The sequence below is a fragment of the Pogona vitticeps genome, chromosome 4 (assembly GCF_051106095.1).
Source record: "Pogona vitticeps strain Pit_001003342236 chromosome 4, PviZW2.1, whole genome shotgun sequence".
Lineage (NCBI taxonomy): Eukaryota > Metazoa > Chordata > Lepidosauria > Squamata > Agamidae > Pogona > Pogona vitticeps.
In genome coordinates this window covers 217,124,513-217,147,687 of record NC_135786.1, presented here as the reverse complement: position 1 = coordinate 217,147,687, position 23,175 = coordinate 217,124,513, and the positions used below count along the sequence as shown (strand labels likewise).

The following is a 23,175-nucleotide window of genomic DNA, read 5'->3' as shown; positions in this document are numbered from 1 at the left end:
CCCTTGCATTTTGTTTCCCTTCTCCTCTCTGCTATTTCTAAGACCTTGTTGGACAGCCACTTTGCTTTCTTGCATTTCCTTTTCTTTGGGATGGTTTTTGTTGCTGCCTCCTGTACAATGTTACAAGCCTCTATCCCTTCACGTTACGAGCAATCCCTTCACAGATTGCTGCCTTGTCATGGCGAAGGGGCTTGAATAACTCAGAGAAACTATGGGCTATGCCATGCAGGGACACCCAAGATGGACAGGTCATAGTGGAGAGTTCCGACTAAACGCAATCCACCTGGAGTAGGAATTGGCAATGCCACTCCAGTATCTTTGCCAAGAATGCCCCATGATCAGAAACAAAAAATCCAATAGAAAGGCACAAACATAGTAGGCCCATTGAATCAGGTTTAGTATAGTTTATTATTATTATAGTCCATGACCAGCAAAATTCATTAAACATAATACAGGTTAGATTTACAAGACAGTCACAATTGAATCGATGGAACTTAGATACATTTTTACTTCTGAAATCCCTATGTCTACCCTAGTTGTAATTTACTACTGGATTTCAGCCACTGTGTGGCAGTTTTCAAAGAAATACCAGGATGTACATACAGTCGTGCCCCACTTTACGATTACCCCACATTATGACAAATCCACTTCACGACAACATTTTTGTGTTCGCTTTTGCGATAGCAAAATGATGGTCTAAATAGGGTTTTTTCGCTTCGCGATGATCGGTTCCCTGCTTCAGGAACTGATTCTTCGCCAAACGATTTCTAACAGCTGATCAGCAGTTTCAAAATGGCCACTGGGTAATTAAAATGGCTCCCCGCTGTGTTTAGGGACGGATTCCTCGCTATTCAGGCACCGAAAATGGCCTCCATATGGAGGATCTTCGCTGGATGGTGAGTTTTTAGCCCATTGGAATGCATTGAACAGTTTTCAATGTGTTTCAATGGGCTTTTTTAAAACTTTACAATGTTTTCGCTTAGCAGCGATTTTTCTGGAATGGATTATCACCATTAAGCAAGGCACCACTGTACTGTATATACGCTACTTTTATATACACTTGTATATACAACTCTTGTATATACACTTCTAACTGTGAACTGAATTGTGTTTTCCTAACAGAGTAAGAATCCCCCCTGCATGAATCTGAAAATGAAATGCTATCAAATACTTTTTTCTGTTTTTTTACGTATTTAATTCTAAGTTTGCATGCTTTGCACAATCAACATTTTTAAATGCCCCTGTTTTTACATTCACTGTGCATGCACTGAGAAAAATTATAATTTTTACTTCACTGTGCCTCCTGGGACTGGAGCCAAACTGTGTGGCCTTGGGCAAGTGGCACAATCCCAGGAACCCCCACCACCCAGAAGAAGGGAAGGGTAAACCACTTCAGAGTACTTTCTACCTGGAAAACCCTGAAAAGGGTTGCCATAAGTCAGAACTGACTTGGCTGTACATTATTATTATTCAAAAATATCAGGCACAGTCAATTAAAATTATAAAAACTTTGACTGGTTTTATATAACAGATACAAGTTTTAACCAAGAACCTAAGTATCTGTTAAAACCGGCATAGTACATATGTGGTTCCTAATATTGTAGCTCTGATGTTGTGATTTCTGAGATCTGCAACTGCTTACAGTACTGTGTGAAATTTCTTGATATTGTTCCCAAAGCTCCAGTAACTACGGGGACCACTGAAGTGTGTTTCTTCCAGAAGCAATATGTTTTGATTGCCAGGTCTCTGTACTGTACTTTGTTAGTTTTTCCAATTCTTTATTTTCAGCTCTGGCATCCCCTGGAATTGCAATGTGAATGATCCGGACATTTCTTAGTTCTATTACTACTATGTCCGGTGTATTATGTTCAAGGTGTCTATCCGTTTGGATCCGGAAATCCCACAAAATCTTGACTTCCTCATTTTTTGACACCTTCTCTACCTGATGTTCCCATGGGTTTTTGGAGGCCAGCAAGCTTTTTTTTCTTTTTTGCTTAATGACCAGTGCACTAACTTTCCCACTCTATCATGTCTAACTTTGTAATATGTTTGTGCAATCTTTAAACATTCACAGATGAGGTGTGACACAGTTTCAGCTTTCTCTTGGCAGAGTCAACATTTGCTGTTAGCAATAACTCCTTGGATCTTAGCTTTCATCACGTTGGTTTGGAGTGCTTGTTCTTGTGCAGCAAAAATCAAGTCTTCAGTTTCTATCTTTAGGATTCCAAGTTTTAGCTATGCCCATGTTGAATTATGATCATGCTTTCCATCAATATTTCACAGATGTTTTTCCATGTAGTGGTTTATTTTTCCAGCCATTTAATTACTTTTAAATTGTGGTTTCTTATACTGAGCCTTTGTTTCTGTTGTTTTCAAAATGTTCTCCATTTTCACTGCTTTCAGTAATTTTCCTCTGCTTGTACTGATGTAATCATTTAGGCTTCTTTTTTCTTCCTCTAGTACCTCCTGTATTTGCAGGAATCCATTGCTTCTGATTTTTTTGTGGCAAATATAATCTGTCCACATTGCTTTTTGGATGCAGTGTGTGATGCATGTTCATTAGTTTTTGTTTTTTGATCCAATTCTTCTAGTTCATTTTGAGTCCAATCTATTATTCCAGCTGGGTATCTAATTACTGGAACAACCCATCTGTTTATGGCTTTGATTGTATTTTCCCCATTTAATTTTGATTTAAGATTTTCTGCAGTCTTTTGATATATTCTCTTTCTGTCAGTTCTCTAACTTTTGTGTGCACGATATTGTGTGCTTCTAGTATTCCAAGGTATTTATAATTTTCATCACTTGAGAGTGATTTTATAATATTGCCATTTTTTAACTTTATTTCATCTAGTTTTTGGATCTTGCCACGGTGTATAGACAGAGCTGCACATTCGTCAATTCCAAATTTCATTTGGATATCTTCACTAAATATTTGCACTGTGTTTAGCAGTGATTCTATCTCTGTTGTTGTTGTTGTTGTTGTTGTTGTTGTTGTTGTTGTTGTTGCTGTTGCTGCTGCTGCTGCTGCTGCTATTATATTGACCTTAGCCAAACTTAATCAAGCCCACTTTATGCTAATAAACATTGAGCATTCTAACCCCAAGTTTTTTGCCTGGGCTATGTGGCTAAAAATCAGAGCACAGGTTTGCCTAACAATTCACTTATTATAAAGATTACCTTTTCTGACTAATTGATTCAGGGATAGTGTGGCCTGGGCATGGGTCAAAACATCACCTTCATGTGCTTGTTACTTTCTCCACCCCACCCCATGGGCTGGCACTGCCATAGGCAAAAACGTAAGGAACCACCCTTGACATTGCAAGCCAATGTGCAAAAAGGAGACTGACCACCAACTAAGGCAGTAATCAAGACTGCTTAATTGTATTTGTCAGATCTTTCAAAATGTATGACCTTGTTAGCCTCTGGTAATGAGCTTATAAACAGTAGCCTTAGCAGCCATTGGGGAGCAGAGCTGGCATATACAACTTGTTCAGAAGTGACCACTGCAGATTGGGGTTGCCAGTTGACTGCCACAGTTAACAACCCCCCGTAAATACTATTCTGTCCCCATCCACGCCCACCCAGCTGCCCACTGAGTCTGCTCTTCTGTTTGGTCATGCAGTGCAGTTCTGTTTGCACAGATTTTAAAAGTGCACATCAAAGACGACCTCCAGTAAGCCACTGCCTTTTTAAAAACCTTCTTTCTGCCCTCAGTTCTTTAAATTCCCTGCACAGCATAATTGCAGCTTCAGTGCCTTCAAGATAAAACCAAGCATCCTGCCCAATATTTATTGATGCAGGTTGCCTATGTGAGGTTTTCTGTTAATTCATGGCTGATATAAGGCAGGATTTTTGCTGCTGTTGTAACATCCAAACTTGATTTCTTTCACCGGTATTCTATTCTGTCTCACAAATTGCTTCTGTGGGTGGGCCCTGGTGTGTCAGGAACAAACAACAGGGACGCTGCCAAAGACTCTTCTGCAGCAAATTTTGTTTGAGTCAGTTACGCTGATTGTGCCCATCTATAGGAGTCTGCCTAAGCAACGTCAGCTTATTGGCTGATTTCTTTTTTCAGCATTCTAATTTCAGGGGGGGGGGGGAAGAGAGCCGAAGGATCCACCCTGGACACAGCAGTGCTCTGTGTTGTGTTTGTCAATATACCTCCTTTCCCCAGCCTGAAGACTGGGGAGGGAATAAAGAAAAAGCAAGTGTGGAGCAGAGCTGGCAAAAGACGTTTTGTTGCCTCAAGGAGAGGGCACGTCCCCTTCCTTCACGTGGCACAGTATGAAAGGTGGCCTACTTATTTTAGCACTTGAGGTTAAGAAGGGAAGATCTTGCAGACGGGAAAGTTGTAAGAATTCACTGACTACCTGCTCCTTGTCATAATACAAAATCAACTGCCTGGTGTTGCACTGTCTAATGGTAGCTACAGGGCTGTTAACATTGCTTAGGGTTTAACAGGTGAGCAGGAGAATTAGTATTGTATAGCAGAGAGGGGAACAGACTAGGACTCTGAAAAACAGGGTGAATCACCACTTGGTCATGGAAACTTACTAAGAGAACTGAACTGGTAAAAACACTCCTTAAATATCTCACTTACCTTGAAAGCTCTGTTAGGGTCGATATACAGTGGTGCCCCACATAGCGACATTAATCCGTTCCGGATTAATCGTCGCTATCCGGAAACATCGCTAAATGGAACTAAAAACCCCATAGGAACACATTAAACTTCATTTAAAGCGTTCCTATGGGGCGAAAACTCACTGTTCAGCAAAGATCCTCCATAGCGCTGCCATTTTCGCCACCTCGGTAAGCGAGGAAACCGGCGAAAATGCTTGCGGCGGCCATTTTGGGCACCTGGTGGCCATTTTGGAACCGCTGATCAGCTGTTCTAAAAACATAGCAATGCGAAGATCGGTAAGCGAAATGCTCACCAATCATCATTATGCGATGTTTTCCCATTCAAAACATCGCAATGCAATCGCATTAGCGATTGCAAAAAATAGATTGCTATGCAGATTCATCGTTAAACGGTGCTCTCGTTATGCGAGGCACCACTGTAAGTCAGTTCCAACTTGTCAGGACAGAACACATCCATGCATGCACACCCACAAACACACACAAATGATATGTTTATTTCAGTTTCAAAATTATGGGGCAGAATATTCCAGTGGAATACTCAAGACTCAGAAGTGGTTTACCATTCTCCTCTTCTGTGGTACTGGAAGATTATGAAGGTTTTTCAAGTTTACACAGACTGGCTCTTCTCCCTGGAGGTGCAGTGGGGAATCAGGTAGCCAACTCACTGAGCTATCCAGCTAGCTAGAAGGCAAGGGGAGAGTATGCTACCAAAATTATATGTTCTGTGGAGGAGCTGGATTCCAGTGAGGGAGCCCTGAGAGACACTGGGATAGAGTGATGGTGTATAACTGTACTGGATGGGATTACACTCGCATTGAAAAACAGGTGTGCAGCTTGGGGGTGCTCCTGGACTCATCCCTGAACCTGGATGCTCAGGTCTCCGCATTGGCCAGGAGTGCATTTGCACAATTAAAACTAGTGCAGAGAGATCTGATACGGCCACTGTGACACACGCCCTAGTTATTTCACAGTTGGATTACTGTAACACGCTGTATGTGGGGCTGCAGGTCCAAAATATAGCAGCTGATTGGGGATGGTTACAGGGATCACATAATCCCCCCTATAACAGCAGTTCCACTGGCTGCTGATCAGTTTCTGGGCACAATTCAAAGTACTGGTTTTAACCTATAAAGTCATAAATTGCCTGAGTCCAAGCTATTTGTAAGATCATTTCTCCCATTATGAACCAGGTCACATACTGAGATCATCAAGGAAGGCTTTTTCTCAGCCCCACGACCTTCACAGGTGCATTTGATGGGACAGAGAAGATAGCCATCTTTGTTGCTGCTCCCAGACTTCGGAACTCCCTCCCACATGAGGTCAAGCTGGCCCCATCTTTGCTGTCCTTCTGCAAGCCGGCACAGACCTTTCTCTTCACGCAAGCCTTCCCTCAGTAACTAGCTACCTCTTGTGTGATTTTTAGATGGATTGTTATGCATTACTGCTTTAAGTGGATTTTAAGCACTACTTGTGTTTTCTATTTTCGTCTTTTCCTTTTCTCAGAGTGGCATTTATTAAAAATATATTTGTATACTTATTCTTCTTAGTTTTAATATTGCCTTTTAATGTTGTTAATCACCATTGTATACTTATTGTTTTCAACTTTAAATATTGCCTTTCAATGTTGTAAGCTGCTTGAATCCTTTTCAAGGAGAAAGGCAGTGCAAAAATATTTTAAATAATAAATATACTCCGGAGACTTCAGCTGAAATTCCTGTGCTCCCATGGGAACTCAGGAGGGAGGGGGGTCAGCAGTGGTAAAATTCTTGTTAAATAGCTTGCATACCTTGAAAACTCATTCAGTTTACTGTAAGTGAGATGCAACTTGATGGCACATATCAATAAATAGAGCCTGGCTTCTTTGCCCACATAATCTCCTCAATACGGCTGAATAATGCTGGGCTCAACTAATTAAATAAACAGCAAACAACTCTCACTTCCTCTCTTTGTTCCCTTTCCAGGATAACTGATTACTGGTAACTGATATTACTTACTGGAATATTTTGCAAAAGGATTTTTCTGTTCCTAATGGTTTAGGTATCAGCCTGCAGAGCTTGAGGCTGGGAGTTCTGTTCCCACAGGGAGAAGAGCCAGCCTGTGTAGCCTTGGGCAAGCTGCATAGTCCCAGGATGCCCCCCCAACAACAATGGAATGGTAAACCATTTGAGTGCTCTCTACCTAGAATACCCTGAAAAAGTCTGAGTTTACTTACTTGCAACACATAATTATTATTATTATCTTTGCAAATATGTCAGGGGCCCCCATTTCGCTGAAGTGAAAGGGACTTTCTGCCAGCCGGAAGGCAAGACATTAGATATCTTGACCCTTAGGCAACTTTGCTTGATGCCGATTCTTGAGGATGGCCGCGTGTCTTGACCACTGGCCTGCCCATGACAGGCACCATCTTTACACATGGCGCCAGCATTTATCAGTTCATTACGTTTTTAAGGTGCCTTGAAATAGCTTTCCTGCTGATGCCATTACAAGTGGGATCAATGTAAAAGACATTAACATTCTCAGTGGTCAGTGATTCATAATCCTGTCCATATTTTGTATAGGTGGTTTGCATGTAATAAGTAAAATCGACATGTTAGACAAAGCATTTTTATGCAATTACCCCATTCCCTAGAGTACCTCCATGAGATGGATTATAACTGCCAAGAAATACCGTTCCCCAGGAGCCAGTTTTACTGCAGTATCTGGGTTAATTCAAATGATTCCTTCGCTATTAGTGACTGAACAAATGCAGTGATGGTGAATCTCATTTCCTGTGCGGTGGTGAGTGGGAATAAGGGGGGAAACAATCAAGAATTTAAAGCTAATGGGAATAAAGGGAAATGGAGACTGCCTTGCCCTTTTCGCATGCTCGTCAGAAGTACAAATACACAAATTTCCCAAGGTTAATATGGAGGATTCATTTAGCTGAAAATCTGGAATCCTATGCAGTCATCCAGTTTTTTCCTGTGTCCTTAATGCACTATGAGATACGTAATTAAAACAAAAAACCGGATGTATAAAGAATTTCCAGTATGGTGTAGTGGATATGATAGTACTAAGGAGACCTGGAATCCATTCCTCATTCAGCTATGGAAATATACTGGGCATTAGTGGAACTGGTAAACTGCTACGTACTTAAATATATCACTTACCTTAAAATCCTATTAGGGTCACTATAAATCACTTACAACCTAAAGCACATAAAACACAATACACACATATATAGCAGATGCATTCTCTAGTTAGAACATGGCAATTCATGCATGCTCTCCCACTTTGGTTTCCAAACAGACGCTGGTAGGTAAATATTGCTACCTGAAATAGTACTTGCAATGTTGCTAGAGTTTGTGTGGGTGCAGTTCCCAGATATCTGACAGCTCCCCACTTTAAAACTGTATCCCATACTGAAATGAAGAAGTTCTCCCCACCTGAAAACCTAAAGAAGCACAAGAACACCCTAAGCCTTCAGCTGGCAAGCCTAAGGACCACCATGGCAGGGGAAAAACAAAACAAAAACAAGCCTAAAACCGGAATCCAGTGACTATTTCCAACTAGAGTACATCCACAAAACCAGTGGTATTTACTTAATCGTTGACTCAGCATTCCGCAAATGATTCAATGGGTCTAATCTAGTTAGGACTAAGGATTGGGTCTATGCCTAAATAATTTACAATTTACTGCCAGTTTGGAGAGCAGGAGAAGAAGTAAATGGGGCATTTTTAATCTGCCAGGATGGACACACAGCCAATTACAGGAAAACCAACAGCCTTGTAACTAGGAAAAGCAAGGCAGCAAGGAAAACATTCAACACAGGTATCTTCACTTTTAGTGAGCAGACATGGTCTCCTTTCTTTTCATAACACACTATGGGAGAAGTCAATTTATCTTTCTAGAAAGTTCCAGAAGGGTGCTCAGAACTTCTGTATCATCATCATCACCAACACCATTGTCCTCCTCCTTATCATTTTATTACCTTTGATTTGTACATTTGTAGTTTCAGATGTACAAGGGATAGATGACCAGAAGTAGAACAAAGTTTATGTCATGAAAGCAGTTTACTTTGGAATCAAGAGACTAACAAGAAATGTGTGAGAGGGAATACCGAATTCATTTTTACTTTGTTCTCCCGGCAATTTAGGTTGTAAAACCTCTGGGGATGGATGCTTTGAAACATCTGCACATTTACCTAAAATTAATTCCATATAGCTGTGTATAAATATTACACACTATTTTTTGTAATTTTTCCCCCAACAGGAATGGTAAACGGTTGTTGTGGGTTTTTCGGGCTCTTTGGCCGTGTTCTGAAGGTTGTTCTTCCTGACGTTTCGCCAGTGTCTGTGGCCGACATCTTCAGAGAACTGGAGTAGGAACTCTGTCCATATTCTGTTGGTGTTTGTTGGATAGTATTTATAGCTGTGGTAACGGCTTTTGTCTTTTTTCAGGAGATAGGGTGATCAGCATGTTTTTGTTGTAATAAGGGAAGGGGGAGAGATTATCTGTCACTGAGATTGATGGGTGTCATTAGCTGATCTTTTTTTTTTTTTTTTTTTTTTTGTGCAATTATTCCTGGCCTTTGTGGCTGGGTAGAGTTTGTTGACCTTTTGCAGGTTATATTTTTCAGAATGGGGCGCCGGGCCGTGTTTAGTTTCAGGCCTTCTTCTTTCCTGTTGAAGTTTTGTTTATGTTTATGGATTTCAATGGCTTCCCTGTGCGGTCTAACATACAGATTGCTGGTGTTGTCTTGTACTTCAGTATTTTGAAATAGAATTTCATGTCCAGCTTGTTTAAGGGCATGTTCAGCTACTGCTGATTTTTCCGGTTGTTTTAATCTGCAGTGTCTCTCATGTTCTTTGAAAATACAACAAATGTTACGGTCAGCAAAAGACAAAAGGGACCCCCTCACCACTGCAGGAGTATACCAGATACCTTGCAGTTGTGGACAGGTATATATCGGGACCACAAAATGCAGCATTCACACCAGAATCAAAGAACATGAGAAACAAAAGCAACAACAACCTTTAGATCCCGGCCATGAAAGCCTTCGCGAATACAGGAATGGTAAACCTCCGGACAGAGGGCTGGACACCTATGGGACTGCAGCTTCTTCAGCTGTTATCTCCAATCACAGATCAGAGATGATCTTTCCTGGAGTGGATCAATGCACATTGAAGGCATTTTATAAGCTTTTGAATGGAGTTGAACTATGCAGGCTACAAGCTGTTTCATCACAGTGCCAATGTAACATGCACTTTACACATTGCTTATTGTCATCCTTGACTTCTGTTTATTTTAATTAGAATAAGTGCAATTAGTCTAAATAAACACATAGTCTTTTTTTCATCCTTAACATTTTGCCAAGTTTATTGGCTCAGGGTATTTACTCAACTAGATCCTTTATTCAACTCCACTTCAAAACAAGTCTAACTGTTGTCTGTTACTCAATTTAGAGAATTACAGGTCACCCACCTACATTTGTACTGAGATTAAAATTAAGATCCACATATCACATCGTGCTAAATTTTCTGTATAGTCTGGTAACTGTGAGCTGTTGAATTTTCCCCCTCATCATGGAAACTCAATGTAAGATATTCTTGCCAAGGCTATTGTTAACTTTTATCTGGAATAGCATGTAGAAACATCTAATGGCTTTTGTGATTGCTTACCTGCAACTGTTAAGGTTCACAAATTAGCAGAATCTAACTTTGAATTTGAAATCAGCCTTATTATGCACTGACTTTATGATTAAAATATCTAGGGCACAGGTATTGCACACTTATACAAAAAGATAAACGATTTGACTAATAGCAGAGGAAAGTTTTCCCCATTAATCCAAGTCTGGATAGATCTTCCGTTAGCTAAGAAGCTAAGATATAAAACTTCTTATGAGACTTCTTGTAAATAGTGTTCAGCACCTTCCTACCAATACCCTAATTTGTAAAAGTTCATTAGGGCAACATTTCACTCTTTATCTATGACTGACAGAAAGAAAACCTTGAGAAATATATTATATAGGTAATAAATAACTAAGAATGGGAATCAGACATGGCAACATGATTCTGCCCTATTAGCCTACCTCAGGTGTTTCTTATACAGTATACAGTTCTGAAAATTAAAAGCAGGGATGGCCAGCTGTGGTGCTCCAGATATTTTTCACTTACAGCTTCCACTAGCCTCACCCACAATCCTTAGTCACAAGAGATTATAGGGAAATGGAAAATGTTTGAAAATGGAAGCAAAAAGTCTTCTAATTTCTTGGGCCTGTCTCCACAGATGTTTCACAATGACAGGATTAGGCAGGGCAACTGGAGCCATGCCTCAGGTCACCAAATTAAGTAAGCATAAAAGTCTAGGTAAAGGTAAAGGTTCCCCTTGACAATTTTTGTCCAGTCGTGTTCGACTCTAGGGGCGGTGCTCATCCCCGTTTCCAAGCCATAGAGCCAGTGTTTGTCCGAAGACAATCTTCCGTGGTCACATGGCCAGTGCGACTTAGACACGGAACGCTGTTACCTTCCCACCGAGATGGTCCCTATTTATCTACTTGCATTTGCATGCTTTTGAACCGCTAGGTTGGCGGGAGCTGGGACAAGCGATGGGCGCTCACTCCGTCGCGTGGATTCGATCTTACAACTGCTTAGTCTTCTGACCCTGCAGCACAGGCTTCTGCGGTTTAGCCCGCAGCGCCACCACGTCCCTTATAAAAGTCTAGAGGTGAATCTATTTGTGAGAGGTGGGAAAATAAATGACACCACCACATATTCACTTTCATTTTAGCAGCAAAATGACTAAATTCCATTCAAACCACTCAACTCTACTTGGTATACATGGACTATTTTTTTATATAAACTTATATAAACTTCTTCACACTACACATTCTGACTGAGTAAAATTTGTCAGAACCTTTAGATCATTTAACAACAACAACAAACCCAGCTCATAAGGCCTTTTTAAAGTGTTGCAATTAATTTCAGTTTTTTTCTTGCCACAGAGAAATCCAGTCCTTCCCAACAAAACCCATTCAGCTGATGGAGAAAGCATGAATCTAATATAGGAATATTTTTCCTATACTTTTGAGCAAATTTCTAGTTTAGAGTCACAACAAAACAAGGTATTAACACTGCAAGCAGTACTACATTACTGCTCAGTATAACAGACCTTGCAGCTAGAAGCACGATAGGCTGACTCCATGGAATGGAACTATTGTCAGTGTTTCCATGTGACAGGCAAAATAAAGAAAACGGCGTGTTCCATGGAAGGAGGTATGATGTTTAATCAAGTAAGGCAAAGAACAGAATGACAGCATATTCCAAAGTTGATCACAATAATTAATCCATTACATATTTCATTACTCTTGTTGTAAGAAAAATTATTGTCTCTGGTATAATTTATCCTATATTCCCCCCATCTTATTGGTTCCATTAGTATCAATGAGTATTTTTCCCTGTATAAAATGACACTTTTTATTTAAATAATTAGACCAAAAAAATTGAGGGTCTTTTTTTTTACACGGAAGGCAGCCGCTTTCCCTGCCTTTTGTGAAGCCACAGGGTGCAGTTGTGCTGCCCGCCCTTTCACAGCTGTGTTACCCACTTCCTAAGAACACAGCCGTGAAAGGGCTTCAGGATCAAAGGGGTGCGATCAATCGTGTAAATTTTCAAATTTGGGTGTTAGAAAAGGGGGGGTTGTCTTGTATATTGGGTTGTCTTATAAACAAAATGTTTTATTAGTGACTTACATGCTCTGGTAAATGCTACAGTTCAAACGCACATTATGTATACTTTCCTCTGAATAATTTTGTGAGTGCATATTCTTCCATTTTTCAAAAACTAGGTTCAGTTTTACAGAAACTCCAAATGTTTTGGACTACAGCTTCCATAGTTCTTTAAGCATTGGCAATGCAGGTCCAGCTGAAGTTCAGAACATCTGGAATGTCAAAGGCTTACCATTCTTGCACTAGGTTTAGACTGTAATCCTGTACTAATTTCTAATTACAAAGTAATTTGTTCCCTGAAACACTATACAGTACATTTATTTCTGAGTGCACATGTATATGATCATGTGGTTTATTTGTCCATGACTGTGTTTATTTAAGGAAGCTTAACATAATCAGGACAATCTGATATTTAAAGCAAATTGTGTTATGTGCTGTCAAGTCACTTCTGGCTTACAGAGACACCATTAGTGTTTCCAAGGAATGTGAGATGTTTAGAGAGTGGTTTTACTGTTCCCACTTTCCAATGAGTTTGTAAGGCTGAGTGGGATTTCAGCCAGAGTTCCTGAACCTTAGAGTGACACTCTATCCGCTACAACACATTGCCGTTCAGGTGCCAATGAACTGAAACAAATATATGCTGTCTTTGATATGTTGACATTTCATATTTTATTATAGCGTTAACTAAAACAAAGACTTGGGTCTACAAAGAGTAGACCCATTGAATAAATTGCTAACTGGTGACTCAACACTTGGGTAAATGTTGTTAACACAATCGGGCTATTAGACTCATGCTCAGACTGGATGAACTCTGTAATGAGCGGAAAACTGCATTAATGAATAGTTCCAAATGTCACATATTGTGGAAATAATAAAGCATTTGTGACTGGAAATAGCAATGGCTAAGGACGCTTCCTGATTCCAACAGATGAGAACTTGTGTGTGTGTGTTGTGTGTGTGTGTGTGTGTGTGTGAATATTTAAGGAACAATCATACCAACTGTTCTGCTTCTCTTTCTTAACAGGAAGTGGTATAAAAGGAAGTGTATTTAGGTGTCTGTGGTGTTGTTCATACTCACATGGGATGCAGATGATCTTTCATAATAGCAACTGTCACAAAAATATGGAGGACTTAAAAGTGCCTGCTCACTGGTGTCCTTTCTTTGGAAAACCACAGGTGGAGCAGACCAGTTTTCAAAGAAATGGTGCATGCACATGGCTGAGAAGCAGATTGCCATCACTCCATTTCTTTTATTATTGTCAAAGACACAAGTCAGCATTCTGTTCAGGTAGATTGTCTGGCTCTTTAGCAGTGCATTTTTTCAGAAAATAACATCAAGCAAAACTCTGTAGTCCAGTTTAACACTTGCACATTTCTTTTGCCAGTGGTTAGTGAGACACTGTCATCTAAATAATAGGCACACTGACTTAATATTCCTTGCTGTTCATGGACTATTGGGGAAATTTCATTTTATTTGCATTTTCTCTTCTTTTTAGCCTACGAAATATAACATTTTCTACTTGTTTATCTACCCTTAATGCTTCCATGCTGTTTTCTAAATCAGATTATTCACTCTTTATTTTCAAAATAAGTTATTTATGTTTATTTTCACACCACCCATTGAGTAGTCATGGTCAGATACATTTAGAGTTCTTACATGTACTGATATTCTTAATATATGAGGAGCCAGAGTGGGAGATTATAAACAAACAAGCCATTCTTGTGTTTATTTGGAGATATATAAAATGGGAGGTAATAATTAGATTATTCATAAAATGTCAATATCTGCAACAGCTCCATTCCTATACAGATTTCCCCACCTACCAATAAACAAAAAGCATATGAGTAAATACCACCTTTAGTTTTTATAATCTGCCTCTTTTTTCTAAACGTGAACATAAACTGAAAAGGTACCCACATCAATATTATGACATTTCCTTGTATAGCTTTTATTTTAAAAGTGCAGTTCTTACTGATTTTTGCAGTGATGTAGAAGAAAAACCAGTCAAGAATATCTGATTTCTTCTACTTTAAAATCAGGGGTTTTCCTGATAGTTTTCAGTGCTTGCTATTTTGAAATACTGTATTTATTTAAAAGACAAAAACACTGGTCTCTCTGTCTACATTTTTCTCTTTTATCATGTGCAAGATTATTACAATAAACATTCACTGAATGGAGAGAATTTAAAATAGCTCCTACTAATGAAGCAAAAGTATTTTCTGAGTAAGCTCTCAAATTGGCAACTTCAGCCTTTTCTACAATTCCACAGATTTTCAAATTAAATTTTCAGTCTTTACAATCTAACATTTCTATCTGTTTTTGCAGCACTGTGCCTTATCATGTGTGCTAGAGATTTTTGCTTCACATATTTTGAAATCAGGACAAATTGTTTCCAGTTGATCTTTTACAGCTATTTGCTTATTTTATTTTACTTTGTGTGTGTTCTGTGCCAGAACCAATACAGCAACCCTAATCACAAAGTAAGTGAGACGAGTGGTTTCACCATTTCCTCTTCCCCAGTGAGGTTCCATGGCCAAGCAGAGATTCAAATCCATATTCTCCAGAGTCCTACTCCATCACTCCATCCACTATACCAGTCTTATATAAGTCTCCATGGAAGATAGTGCAATCAGTGGCTACTGATCTTGATGGCTACCTCCAATATTAGAGATCAGGTGCTAAGATGTATATTGATATTTAAACTGTTTTAGATGGATTTAAGGACCATGACTGCAGTTTTGGGAGTGGTTAGATTCAGCATCTTATTCTATTAACTTCGTACCAGCTTTGTTAGACAGAGATAGCCCGGCTATGGTTATCCAATTGCTATCATGCTCTTGATGAATACAGATGACAGACTGCCTTTAGAAACATTAAGAAACTACAATGGGTTCAGATTACTGTTCCAGAAAGTTGACTGGGACTGATGCCTAAGTTTACATCATTGCAACTAAAATATTTTTACTGTTTGCCTGTTTGCCTTTGAGCTCAATTCAGACTGCTGACCTTGACTTCAAAGCTTAGTTATCTGAAGAATAGATTTGTCAGATCAGCAGCATCACGTTCTCAGGGACTGAAGTCTAGTGCTAGCTGTAGAAATGGGTACAAAGGCAATCAAAGTAAAATCTGGCTAACCAGGTAATTAGGAAACCCAGAACAGGGACATTTGTTGGAAAGCAGACAAGCAGTAAAATACATTCAGCAATGTAGCAGATGCCAGCTAGAAATGGGTGGACGTCAGTGCCGAGGGCTGAAGACCCCATCACAAACAAGCAAAATAAAGGTTCTCTCCCTCCCATATCACTTGCCCTGAGATTTATCTCCCTTTCCGAAGATTCAGAAAAGCATAGCAATTCTCTGAGACATCAGGCAGTGCCCTGAAATCTGTTTATATCTGGTCTGAGGAGTGAAAGTAAAGGGTTCATGGAAGCACTGGGGTTCTGAAGGAAGAGAAATGTGTAGCATTATTATCTGATATAAATTATACAATATAAATAATGAAGAAGACCATATATAGCCTAACCCATAAGCAACACTGCTTGGAAATGAAATTTTAGAAGAACATCAAAATAATGACAGCTATTGGTTCTGTGGTCAGGAAATGCATAACTCATAGTCCTGTCATACCTCAATCCCTACATTACCTGTAGTCAAGCTATTGGATTGCACTGCAATATTGTTTCCAGCAAAGTACTCTCCAGAACATCCAAGGTTGGCAGCTACTTTGCATTTCCCCATGTGCTTGCAGCAATGTCACTCTTGGGAGGGCTCTTCTGACATGCTGTGTGGAAGGGATTCCTGAGTAAGCAGAGTAAAGAGTCTCTTGCTAACCTCTGCCTGATGCGTACACTCTTTCTCTTGCTTAGCTCAACAGCCAGTGGTCTGTTAAATGAACTAGATTAGAAACCTTGCAATAACTCATGTTTTGTTAATCTCTGTGGCTACTGCCACCTACTATCTGGATGTTTTCTTTTTCAAGGGAAAGCCAGGGTCTCTGGATTTCAGTGGTATCATAACTTGAGCTAAAGGTACAAAATGCATTTTTTGGTAACTTGATATAAAAGCAAACAGAATCCAGTCGGTGGTCTGTCTCAGCAGTATGTCAATGATATGGAGTCTGGATTCTCACCATTGTCCAGAGGTGGGACATCTATCATTCATGTTTTTTTTCAAACCGCTTGCAGTCTTTGCCTATTCTTGGGCATGATGAGCTCAAAATGGCAAACATAATAGATATAATGTGTGAACAAGATGGCTGCACATAGCCAGAAGTAAGCCTTTGAAATCATAGGAACTGTGGCTGCTCTTATGCCTGCTGGCCAAGTTCAGAAATGGGATTTGCTCATTTGACTGTATCAGAAGAAAAGTAAAAGAAGATCAGACTTGATGAAGGAAAGCAATTGGTTGAAAAATGGTTCCCCCTCCTCCAAGTGTTTCTGCCTCCTCCTCTGAAGTAAACACAATAGTCTTCATTAACTATTGTGATTATGGATCCCAATCCTTCCCTTGCTGTATAGGATTGATAGGACAATGGTTTAAAACTTGAGGGGGAAAACTGCATAAAGGCCTTCAGATGTCCTTTAAAAGTAAAATTTGAAAGTAGCCAGGCATGAGGCTGGGGAAGGCTGATTCATCTATTTGTTATATTTCTCTTCATGACAACACTGTGATGTAGGTCAAGTTGAGAGAATGTGACTAGCCCAAGGTCACCCAGGGAGTTTCGGGAATGAGCAGGGATTTTAGTCCTAACCCAACACTTGTTCTTCTAAATATGCCTACTTTGACAGGGAGTTGGTCTCTAGGGAATGACATTTCAAGATGGCAGAAGGTAAATTAAATAATGAAATACCGCACATGCACTTGACACAACAACTTGAACGTCTTGAGTGGGCTTGGGTGTTGACAGGAGTCTAAGCAGACTTCATCTTTAAGGAATTATGTGCAGGCATCTGTATCTTGTAATTCCTTTAAGCCAAACTGAATTTTGCACAGTCTGTTTTCAGAACAAATGCTAGAGTTAATTAAGGTCAGGCGACTGCCTGAGAAGTAGAACAGGGTGTGTTTGCCAGTCTGCACAAAGCTGAATGCTGAATCATACCATAAGAACTTTTTTTCTCAATTGTTTTGCACTGAAATGTGAAGATGCTACTCAATTGTTCAGTTCTAATATTTGGAAAAGTTATGATCCTATATACTCAGAAGATAGCTAAAATCAGTAGAGAATGAAAATGCACTGCTGGCTAGCATTTTAAGCAATCATGGCTGCCATAATTTTTCTATGACATATATTTTCTAGCCCAAAACCTTCATGCAGTGCAACCATCACAAAAGTCTTTTTAAAAAGGCATTAGTCTGGGTAAATGCATCCTCTTAACATACCAATATGTGTGCATGGACTGCAGTACATGTATGCATCTGAGCAATACACCTTGGGTCTGTATTCAAAAGTAACAATGTACGGATCCAGGAGTTAAGCCACCCAATGGCTCACGTTGTGTCCTGGTCTTGTAGAAAAAAACCCACAGCTATTTGGTGTTACCTTGAAAGAGAGAGACCACATCTTCCCCTCAAGCTTTAGAGAAAATTTTTATGTCTGGATCAAAATGTTAGGATACTTCCATTTTGATGCCAAGCAAATGGATACAATATGCTTGTAGAGTTCTTGTTAAAACTGTGCACATTCTTCAACAGGATCTTAGTCAAATATGCTTTTGTCTCTGTTTCAATCTCAAGTCCGATGTAATGAAGCCACATATCACATCATGGGCTTTTCTTCATGAGATAGCATAAGGTTTTTGCATGTGCTTTGCTTATGGATGATTTAGGTCCAAAGTACATCAACCTCTAGCATTAAGGGCTTGGAATAAGTGAAACAGTCATTCAGTTTGTTTAAAAGAGGTGATTCTCAGTAGGCTTCCTTAGGGTAATATATCAGTATTTCAGGGGAAAGATGTGCAGTTTGAAAAAAAAACAAGAAGTTACACTGTGATGTAGAATTCATTGGCTGAACCCTGTTGCTTAGTTTAGTAAGTCACACTAGAATAGGCCATTGAACGAGCAGGGATTTGGTGAGTCAGGTCTTGTAGCTGCCTAGAGTGGTCGTATAGACCAGATGGGTGGGATACAAATCAAATCAAATCAAATCAAATCAACCAACCAGCCAACCAACCAACCAACCAACCAACCAACCAACCAACCAACCAACCAACCAACCAACCAACCAACCAACCAACCAACCAACCAACCAACCAACCAACCAACCAACCAACCAACCAACCAATCGCAACACCAGGTACAACTTACTACATCAAGCAACAGAATTCCGGCCACTATGTGTCACTGTGCACCCTCCTTAATGTCTGCATCCCACCAAATCTTCCACTCCAAGTCGTTTTGTCTGTGCCGTCAAGTCGAAATGGACTTACAGTGACCCTAATAGGGCTTTCAAGGTGAGATGTTTAAGGAATGTTTTTATCAGTTACATATCCTCAGTGAGCTTTCATGGCTTAGCAGGGATTCAAATCCAGGCCTCTTGAATTCTAGTCCCTGTCCACTGGACCATATTAGCTGTCCTCTACCCCAAGTACCAACATCTAATTATTTTTTCCAATCACAGAATTAATTTAAATTGGGGGAAGGAAAGAGCCATTCAACTCATTGCAGCCTCTCAGCCTTGACTTTCCCAAACTAAAATAGATTTTCCCCTGCCAATCCTCTAGTAGTGAGCATGGGATTTATGTTAATTAAATGGGCATGGATTTGACAAGATTGCAAAACACTGTTTTAGTTTTCTCCTTTGGCTGGGATTGACCAGAGTTGTCACACCCCAACCAGATGTGATTGTTTTTACTGTCTCTGCAGCATTTTAGCTGTGTGCCGTGCAATCTGTACATGCTATTGAATTATGCTCTTATTAAGAAATAACATCCTTATCAAATCAAGTCTCTGTCAAGGTTTTGACCTCACTCTGAGTTCCAAGTCTATGAAATATGTCTGTTGCTGTCGTATCAATCTTGTAAAAGTCAAGTCAACTCTCTGCATTTATTATGTTCCACCAAGGGATAGTGACCTAAAGCTTAACAAGCCAAAAAGCCGTCCTATAATCACAGAGTAGACCTGTTGCTCCTTCTGTCTTCGTCTTTGGTCCCCACAGAGAATTCATCCAACACTAAAAGTTTGCCCTTTCCCTTGATATAAGTGTGTATGTATGTCATCAAGTTTGCTTCACTGAGTGTCTTCCTAAGTTGTTGCTTTACCACACATGACATTTCTTCTTCCCATTTTCTACTGCTTAAGCCAGCATTTGGAATTAAACAATGGGCAATTCCAGCATTTGGAATTAAACAGTGGGCAATATACATTAAGCAGCAGCAAGGGGAGGCGATGCCAGCCAACTTTCCATCACATGTAGCAGTAGCTAGTGAAGAAGGTCTGACTAGCACTGAGAGGTCACACAGAACAGGAAGAAACTAACAACCGTCATAGCACCCCAAGCAGCAGTTCAGGTCTCTCATCCCTGCAACAACAGGGCATGCTGTCTTAACAAGCAGGGCAGGGGCCTGTCCTCCAGAGACATCACCCCCCTGAGGGAGGGCATGGCAGAGGCAGAAATGTACATGCAGGAGCCCTGCAAGCCAAAAGAAACTGACCCCTTGTCTTACTGGGCTCCGAAGGGGTGGAGGGGCTGGCCAAGGTGGCAGTGGAACTGCAGTCTTGCTCCCCTACTAGTGGCCCAGTGCCTGAGCGTTACACCACAGTGTAACTCTCAGGCAGAGGGAACATTGTCAATCCATGCTGCTCATGCCTGGAACCTGGATCTATAGAAAACCTTATTTTCCTTGTGACCAAACTACGATGATTTCTGGGCTTCTCTGAAGTCCCCTTTAAGTAAGAGAGAATGCACACATTGCTCACAGGACTAGATATGCCCTGTTTCAGTCTGCTTCCCCCTCCTTCTGCCCCTTTCATCCTTCTAACTGCTACTCCAAGATTGTGCTGACTCACTCAACTGTGCTGTGCCACCATGCGGTTGGCACAGTTCCCATCCACCACAAGCTTTCTGCTCCTCCAGTCTGCCTGCCAGTGCTGCCCAGGGTATTTGCCCACCCCTCGGTGCAATATGTCCCCTGCTTCCCCAATGCTGCTGGCATTTCCTGCTAGCATTCCTATTGTTCAATCAATATGTCCCTCGTTTTCTAATACATAGTCACTATTGGTGTGCACTCGTCTTGTTTGACACAATCAATGGGAAGGTGACAGAGGGAAATCCTTTTAAAATGTCCTGCCTGCTTGTGTTTTGTTTTTTTCTTGTGAAGAGGAAAATAATGACTACTGTATATAGTACAGTATATTGATTCTGTGAAGATTCTCAGTCATCAGGTATGGTTATCTGGAAGTTGAGTCATGGCCACTGGACTTCTTCCTTTCTTCCTGTACACCTGAATGTGGCAACAGCATGAGCTAGCTGCTTGTTTGTCTCCTTGTTTCTTTTTTTCCCCCTTTCTCTCTGTCTCTGTCTCTCTCTTTCTTCCTGATGTGCTGCATGCAAAAGAAGAAGCAGAAGCAGACCAATCTGGAGCCCTGATCCTGGGAGTGGCATCATGCAGCAGCTTTTTCTCGTGTGCCTGGGAATGTGACTGCTGCAAACAACCACCGACACAGTCAGGTTGTGCACGTGTTAGGAAGAGGCTGCCTGCCTGTGGGATTTAGAAGCATTGCTGTTAGATCACAAGACTGAAAGCAAGTAAGTCAGCAAGCGTGGTCAGGGTTTTGTTTTGGCTTTGCAGTACATCGAGGCTAGCAGTAGCAGGAATTGCTCCCCTGATGTAGAACACTTCCCTCTCCAAGGGCAAGGAAAAGAGCCGGAGCAACGTCATCACGCACAGATCAGAGCCTGTGGAATAAATGGCAAGAAAGCAGCCAATATGAAAGAAAAACACAGCCCCACCTCATCACATTGCTTCTCCTTTTGAGTGGCCCGGTCTGCTGGAATTTCACTTGACTGAATGTATTTATGGTGAACAGATGAATGTGGGCAGAGCTGGGCAATTACGACGGAAGAACCAGCTCCCTATCCCATGCCTATTAATTGCTGGGCTTTATGGAAAAGCAGGATTTGAAGTTCTCTGTCCCTTGTCTAAGGATAAGCAGCTACCCTGAGAGATTAGCCACAATGGGCCAAACATGCAGCCCAAATGTCTTCTTCTCCATTGGATTTTGTCCACATGCTTTCCGCCCTATGAGACTCAAAGACTTATTGGCTACTTCTTTAAAAAGAAAGCAGAAAGGAAGAGAAAGCAGAAAATCAATGCAGGACAGCATATGCTTTTCTAGCTAAATATAGTTTGTTATTCATATGTTGACTGGGACTAAATAACTGTTTAGAGCCATTAGAAGCACCAATGGGGTGATTTGACCCATTGTCTGGAAGTTGCTGACTACCGCCAGTCCGCCAGCCAGTTAAATAGTCGTTTTTCCTTTCTTATCAGTCCTTGTCAGTCTGCTGAAAGGCAAACTAAGCAAGGCTACTGCTCAGCTATCTGAAAATCCCTGGATCTTTCTTGCTGCTCAGTGCTCCCTGTGCTGGAATTGGCTTTGAAAGAGTCAACCAGCTTTTCACATCCCCATTACATTACCTTCAGCTCAGCAGGAATTGACACAGCACTGACTGTGGGTTATAAAATGTTTATAGAAGCACTTTTATAGCGTGAGTGGTTCTAAATGAGCAGAAGTGCTTTAAGTGATGTTTTCAGAGCATTGAAGCAAATGCAGATGACGGATATTATGCCACAGGTTTTATGGGGAGGGGGAGAGATTCTTCAGTAATGCACCAAGCTCCTTTTTAGGCAAAGCAGTGGATGAAAACAAATCCACTGAATGATTTGCTAGACAGAGCAGGATGGAGTATAAAGACACATGATTGTTATTACACAATGTCCTGCTAAGTGTGTTTCAGAATAGGCACAAGACGAGAATCCTCTTTTCTCAATAACAAAAATAAAATTAAATGAAACCTATCTGACACTTCTAAGACTAACAGAATTATTTTGGTGTGAACTTTTAATAGACTGCATTCTTTCTAAGACGCATGGAGTGTGATATTTATACAACAGGTATATACAGTACACTATTTAAGCTGGCTGGCTGGATAGCTTGATGGGTTAGGCATTTGGCTACAGAGTCAGAGAGCCCGTTTCTCCACTGTGCATCCCAGAAGAGCCAGCCTGTGGCCTTCAGCAACCTGCATAGTCCCAGGAGGCCCCTGGAGGAAGTTACTCCTTACCAAGAAAATCCTGAAAAGGAATTTCTTGGTAAAACACACAGTTATATCAGTTTTAATGGTTTCAATGGTTTTAATGTAATTAATGTTTTTAATGGTTTTAAGGTGATTACCTGCTTTATTTGGATTTTATATGTATGCTACAGTAGAAACAATATTGTAAAGGTCTATGGCCAGAAACAATAAAGTTTATATGTATGTATAATCTTGATTTAATCCTTCAGTATGGCTCTTTCCCCCTAATTAGATTTTTCAATTCTTGATTTAACCCCCCCGCTTGTATAGTGCTATATCCCTAATTAAATTTTCTCCCTCCTCAACTATTATCCCAGTTACAGTGGACCCTCTACTTACGGAATTAATCCATATTGGAACGGTGGCTGCAGGTTGAAAAGTCTGTAGGTTGAGTCTCCATTGACCTACAATGCATTGAAAACCGATTAATCCGTAACCAGCCATTTTTGTTCCGTTTTTGTTCCATTTTGGGGTTTTTTTCTGGTCTGTAGGTCGATTCTCCGGCTGCAAGTCGAACCTAAATTTTGCAGCCAG

General features: G+C 40.5%; 1 protein-coding gene across 1 annotated transcript in view; it reads right to left on the bottom strand.

The window, feature by feature from the left end:
• DCSTAMP (dendrocyte expressed seven transmembrane protein) overlaps positions 1 to 16,071 on the bottom strand; it is a 28,846-nt gene extending 12,775 nt beyond the window's left edge. Inside the window, exon 1 of the mRNA XM_078393676.1 lies at positions 15,992 to 16,071. The gene's annotated coding sequence lies outside the window, so the exon portion shown is untranslated. The remainder of the gene's footprint in view (positions 1 to 15,991) is intronic.
• Positions 16,072 to 23,175: the final 7,104 nt, after the last annotated feature.